We start from the raw sequence: 7,117 nt of genomic DNA on the forward strand, positions 1-7,117 counted from the left end.
AGATAGATAGATAGATAGATATATTAGGGGTGCAACGATACAGAAAATTCACGATTCGGTTCGGTTCAATAATTTAGTCTCAGGGTTCGATATTTTTTCGATACAAAAAAAGAGAAATTTCCATGCCCCTTTTAACGTAATTTATTTAAATTAATTATGAACATTTGTTTAACCTCAAAAATACAGTTTTTAAATTAAATGTTGCTGAAACAGCAAGTTTCTCAGTGGACCTGCGCTCAAAAATTCAGCCTAGGTGGAGTAGTCGAACACAGATCCACTGATCTTTCATCACAGTGCATTGTCAGAAGATAAGATGATAAAATAAATTTAAAAAATCTGTATTGTTCGATACAAATGTGTATTGAACCTAAGGCTCTGTATTGAACGGTTCGATACGGGTATACAGTGTGTATTGTTGCACCCCATATATATATATTTCAATGCTGGAAAAAAGATCAGCTATAGGCCCTGTCACACTATATTATTTTGGGCAACTTATGCCAACTTATGAAGAGTCTGTCTAACACTAATGTCCTATGTTGAAGATGAAATTTTCAAAAAAAAAAAAAATCTTCCATGCATACTATAAGTCTAACAATTGGACCGAAAAGAGACAATATGAGTAAAATTGTCCTAACAAATTTTTCACAAGTTTTGTAAAACATAGTGTGACAGGGCCTTAAAGGCAAACCTTACAAAGTTAACAAAAATTAAACACCAGTCACATCATTTCTGAACATACTGAAAAATATGTCCCAAACAGATTATAAAGATATATACAGCACCAGGAGAGACTGAATTGAACTTTTCTGCACTCCTAACACTCCAAGTACACAACAAAATATGTTTAACTGGTAAAAAAGCATGATCTGCCCCATTAAAGGAAGGAATATCACCCTCACATTTCATGCCAGAGTTTTAGACTAAAATCATCTGATGATGAAAATGGCAGAGATGTAGCTGCTTTGGTCAAACCTTGAAAACAACATTGTGAGCTAGAGTGTCTCTTGATGTATCCTGTGATGTCATGCTCAGAGTATGGGATGTGAGAGACTCTCATCTAAAACCACACAATTTACCCTCAGTGCCTTTAAAATTATGTAAACCTGACTGAGTCAGAACCATTTCTGTATTTGCCTGCTTCAGTTAGCTTCAGTTGTGGAAGCCATCTTAAACTAGACTGACTCCAAAAGTTAATACGCTAATATTTATGTATCTTAAGATGTAAATTCAGTCAATATTTTTGGGAAAATTTTGTTCAGTGGTTCATGAGATCATCTGCCAGCACACAAACTGGATGTAAACAGATAAAGCTAACGTTTTAAGCAACAATCCTGCTGAAGAAATGACCAAAGCATGCTAAATTTCAGCACAATCTGTAAAATCCATTGAATCATAGCCCTTTCTGTGTTTGCTAAGGTCAGTTGGAAAAGGTGGAATGCTCTCTCTGGTTTGGGATGAGTTTCTGCCTCCAGCAGAGAGGCCCAAGTGGCTGAGTCTTGTTTATGAGTGACGGTAGGATGGAAGGATAGACAGATTGGGGCTAAATATGTTAGAGATATATAAAAGACACTTGGCCTAAAAGTGTTGAAGATAATGGTTTATGTTGTAAAATAACTGTTAATTTCCTGTATTGCTACAAAAAATCATAGCTCATTATTTCCAATTGAGCTGCACATTTTAGTGAAATTACGTTTCAATTCAAAGCTGTACAAAAAAATTAGAATAAAAAAGCAATAAAGGTGTGCCAGTCCTTATGTATCCTAATAAATGGAATAAAATCTGTGTGTTCAGGATGTGTGTGTGCAGGATATGTGTAGCACAGGGCCAGGGGGTGGGGGAATAGAAGGCAATAGCTGCTGAAAAGAACAATGTTCGGCTTCAGTATCCAACTCCCACCGGCTCAGTGTGGACAAAACAGCAACCAGCAGGCCAGTGGATCACGTCTGAACCCAGCCCAGCCACACACACACAGACACACTCACACACAACCACAAGCGCATTGAAAACACAAATACCCTCTGGGCGATACAACAGCAGCCGTTGCCCTGCGGCGTGGGACGCCTGTGTGTGGAATTGAACCAAAATGCAACACAACAAACTATCAGAGCCTGGTGGATCAGCGTATCCCTAAACACACACACACAAACACACATAAATAGCATACACTAGCAGCTCTGACTAATCTGTTGTCAACGGCACAGTGAGCCAGACCCGGCTTGGTCACCGTTCAATCACACAGGAGCTGCACTTCTCACTAAGGCAATAAGCTCCACCTATAGGCGATGAGGGGAACAGCAGCTTGATCAAAGAGCAAAGATCTAGTTTGAAAACACACCTGGGTTCATAAATACATAAATACATATTCATAAATTCATGTCATCCTTTATATTGCTTTAAGTAGAATTACCTTTTTTTTCAATTTTCTAATTTTTAAGTAGAATAACCCACATTGAATGAGTGCATATCGCCCACTGCCTTTAATGACAGAACTTTAAACTAAGATTATTACTTGAAGCCACATTTGGAGACCAAGTCTGGGAAAACTAGTTAAACCTGTTTTTCTTCTGTACCCACTCCAACCCGCCATCTCCCGGGACCCTGAATCTCTGCACCCATCCGGGCCATTTGTTTCGTTTCAGCTGCAGCTCTTCACACCTCAGCTCCCATCAGACCACTCTGCTCCATCCCCCCACCGTCATCCAGAGCCCTCGCTACCACCTAAATCTCTCTGCTGCACCCCACAGTAACCCCACTCTTCTCCCTCTCTATCGCTTTAGACCAGGTGAAGGGGGAGATCAGGAGGACAATGGCCAGGAAAGTGATGTGCTGGGCTGTTGTGGCTGTATATGGTTCTTCAACATGCTTTTTAGGGTTTGTTTCTACTTCATGCAAGACGTGCAGCTTCGGCCCAGCGATGACGTAATTGCGTACATGTCACCGACTGCATTGAGTGTTTATACTGGGAAAAGACATGGGGGATACAATATAGTAATTCCTCCCTCTGCACTCCCACCGCATAAGCCACGTGCATAAATTAGCATGTAAATAAATGCTAGTTGCAAAAAATAACAAAAAAACTGCTAGTTGTGTTTTTAGCTTGTTGAGTCAACAGATGCAGGAGATGGATGACGAAAAACACTTCTATTTTCAAAAGTCTGCTGCTCGTTTCGACGAACTTGCCCTCCGGATCTTTTATTAATTTTTTAATTTTAATTTTAATTTTTTTCCTCACCGTATCTCCCCTCACCTTCAGCACGCACCGACACAGTAGAGAAGTCACAGATGGTTGTGCTTCCGGACCGCCTCAGTGAGTTTCTCTTTGAAACTATCCATGTTTGTGTCACACAGCACAAAAATGCCCACAAACTTTTGAACCAATCACACGCTCTGAACCGCATCCTCCGCGTCTCGGAGTGCTGACTGGGGGCAATGTACAGGACAGCTGTCACCGAGGGATCACAGCGGGAGTGTAGACGGAAGTTGCGCAACCTTTTTTCACTCAGCGGGAGGTAAAAGATGTGCGACAAGAAGAATAAATCGGCCTTTAGTCCTCTTTTTGTTCAATGAACACAATGTGAAATTACCAATGTGATTGTTTTCAGATTAAATATACATTACAAACAAGCAATAAAAGTCATTAGCAGAATTGTTTGGTTTTGAAAGAGAAGATTTAGCAAGTTTGTTATGTGCAGAACTCACATAATCTTTGCTGCTCACAAATGTGGCACATTTTATAGAAAAACAGGTTTTCCAAAGGGTATGGTAATTTTTGCCAAGAAGCATTGAAATATCTAAGAAACAATTGACCAAACAAAATGTTTTACATTTTTGTGTTTCTTTTTTTGAGTGCCAATAAAATAGTGAAGATGGAGCATTAATGTTTTTGTTTGTGTTTGTGTTGTGTTAATCTGTCTGTACTAATATTTAAATTTAACAAGAAAACACAGCTCATTGACATTAATACCTCAGTTCAAATTTGCAGATGCAGACTGTACCCTGACTGTCATATCTCCTGATATGGATGCTTTGACCAAAATGGCAACAACTCTAGTTTCTCACAGCAAAATAAATGGTAATGCTTTCTTTTATGGTACCATTTTTACCATGTAATTACAAGGTCATAAAAACATTAATCAAATGTAATTACTACCTTATTACCATGTAATCATTACCTGGTAAATAGGGTACAATTTTGCTATGTAATTAATTGTCTACAGTAATGTAGCACATACCTGGTAATGTATTACAATTCACCATGTAACACCTAAATAAGTAATTTGGACAGTTTTAAAGTTATATTTTATTGCAATTAACCACTAACCGCAAAATTTAGTTGCATTCTTTTGGTTAAAAATATAGTGTTGAGTTATTATTGAATAATTTGATTGTAGTTACCCAATAAAGGTAGTTTTTCTTTTGTACCCTAATTACCATGTAATTACATGGTAATAAGGGTACCGTAAAAGAAAGTGTTACCAAATAATTTTCTTTTAAGTCTCTGCAACAAAAGGTAGCGTTTGATACGCATTCATTCAATAAGAAATTAGCCAACATGACTTGGTTTTGTTTTTTTGTTTTTCTTTTACTATTGTATATTGTCCTTTGAATACTTTGACTGTAAATTGGCATTGTATAAATAATGAAATAATCAAAATCCAAAGAACCAATAACAGAGCTCAGAACTGTCCATTCTGATGCATATATATATATATATATATATATATATTTGACTGTTTCAAAATTCCTGAAATTAACAACAAAAAATACCTGTTAAATTGTGTTCTTTTTGTAATAAAACTCATTCCTGAAAATACATTTAAAATGAATAATTGTGGCATTGTTTTTGTCTCAGTAAAGCACATTATAAGTATCTACAGTAATTATGAATGCCAGTGCATCGACACAGTTTTTTTCTGATCTGTTCCATGGACCTGCTGTTTAAGGTAGCACTATGCACAACACACAAACTCTTGTTCTGGCAATAAGAAGTGATGGGGGTTTGCGTAATGAGGCTGGTTTAAGACTTAAAGCCACTGATGATGCTGGCAGCCTAATTCGATAGCTGACAGATAATTAGGCTGAGTAATATAAACAGATTAATATCTCCCTGCCTGTCAGAGCCCAGAATCAGCAAACACAGGAAATACGTGTTGGGGAGGGGCTGTTTGGAGCTTTGTTTGACCACTTGACTGGTCTGTGTTTGACCAGCAAATTAAGTCATGAGGAATCAAGGTCAGAGATCAGGGCTGGCAGAAATTTAAACAATGTGACAGAATACATGCAATCAGAACAGTTCACACATGAAAATATTATATAAATTATCTCTGTTTTCAACACTTGGAACCATCTTCTTTATGGTTTTATGCTTATTTTTTTCCAAATATTAAAAGTTTAAAGAAGATCTCATGAGTTTTATATCATGTTATGATGTCATTCCCTTATCAAAAACGTACCAAGAGTGTTGCTGTGACTCATTCAAACGTGTTTGAGGAATCCTTGAATCTCCTGTGGTATAGCCGTGTGCAGCTGCCTAAACACTAGCTGGTACAAAGCTCCGCCTATCCACACAAAGCTCCTCTCTGGAGCTCCAAAACTCCAGCCAGATAGCCTCTCCCCCCAAAACATTGTTGTGAAGACATGCTGAAGTGGGAATGCCAGAAATGGTAGGAAGTTCTTAAAGAGACAGAGGACAGTTTCAAGGTGTTTAGATTATGATGCAAAGTCAAACTTATTTTTGATGTACAGCATTTTCACAACAACTGAAAGTAACATAGTTACTTAAATGCGGTATAGAATTGAACTATGTGCCTGGAAAATACAAAATACCCCCTTTAAATCTTTGCCAATGGAGCAATAATTGTTTTATATCAATGAATTGATAATTCAAATAAGACAGCATTCTGTAGAGGAATGCATATCACCCGCCTCCTTTCATGCCAGACTTTTAGATAGCAATCCTATTCAATCCTCTGGCATAAAATATCATTGGCAACATTCAAGAAATCTATAAATTTGTTAATATTTGGTGTATTTTCTTTTACTTTTATGTTGCGGGATTATTGTTGGGGGGCACACAATGGAAAACCCAGAAAAGGGCCCAGCACCAGCTGCCAGCTGATTTACTGATGACTCATCGGTCAAACTTTATGCACACAACACTTAGCTGAACTGATGCTTCAGGATTAAACTGAACTAAATTGAATTCTTAGCTTTTTGATTTCATAAATGATCCTCTAAATATTAAATTGAAAACCGGAGAACAATTCCAGCCCAGTCGTGGTTGTGAGAACAGTTCTCTCCGCTTCGCTCTCATCCTTTCTCTCTTCTTCTCTCAAGGTGCCATTAAAGAAATCCCCAATTACTTCTAATAATGATGTAATCAAGCATGGCTGACGTGCCAGCAAGCTTTAATTAAGTTATTAATTAGCTGAATAATGGGATTTTTATTCACCAGGACAGGAGCCACTGCCTCCCAGCACACGAAAGTGCATATGTGAGAGTATGTAGGTGAGCTGGGACAAGGTGTGTGGTGGTGCTGGTGGAGGGGACGGAGAGAAAAAGGAGACAAAGATTTGTGAATAAGCCAATGACAAACAGAAAGATACTGTCACAGAAACACATTTCTCAAATTCTGTGTTTTGGTAGAAGATGTCAGAGGGGCCAGAAGGGAGAAGCCCTTAAATGAAGTCATTTACACAATCCTGTGTTTTTCCATCAAATTACAGCGCACAAGCATGGCCTCTTCAAAGTGTTATGATAATATTTGGCCTCTGTGCCCTGCTGCTGGAGGCCGCTTTAACCTCCTCACATGTTCAGTCTGCACAGAGCAGGCTGACAGAAAGACATCCATGCAATCCATAATTACCTGGATGTGAATAATCTGAGCCGACCCCGTGACTCCGAAGGTGTTCTGCAGGTTGATCCAATTAACTTTAAACTAAGGGCCTCAATTTATCTGCAAATGGCTGCACATCTCCAGGGGAGCTGATAATGTCAAGTTTCTCTCTCACAAAACAGCAATTTATTCTGTTTCATCAATGTGCCAGCAGTTTGTGTGTGTGTGTGTGTGTGTGTGTGTGTGTGTGTGTGTGTGTGTGTGTGTGTGTGTGTGTGT

The 7,117-nt window shown here is 38.4% G+C and overlaps 1 protein-coding gene across 3 annotated transcripts in view; it reads right to left on the reverse strand.

Annotated features, from left to right (window-relative positions):
- The window catches only part of nlgn1 (neuroligin 1), a gene marked incomplete at its 5' end in the record, with an annotated part of 498,373 nt that overhangs the window by 136,051 nt on the left and 355,205 nt on the right, over window positions 1-7,117 (reverse strand).

Source organism: Austrofundulus limnaeus, unplaced genomic scaffold (assembly GCF_001266775.1).
Source record: "Austrofundulus limnaeus strain Quisiro unplaced genomic scaffold, Austrofundulus_limnaeus-1.0 Scaffold47, whole genome shotgun sequence".
NCBI classification, from domain to species: Eukaryota; Metazoa; Chordata; class Actinopteri; order Cyprinodontiformes; family Rivulidae; genus Austrofundulus; species Austrofundulus limnaeus.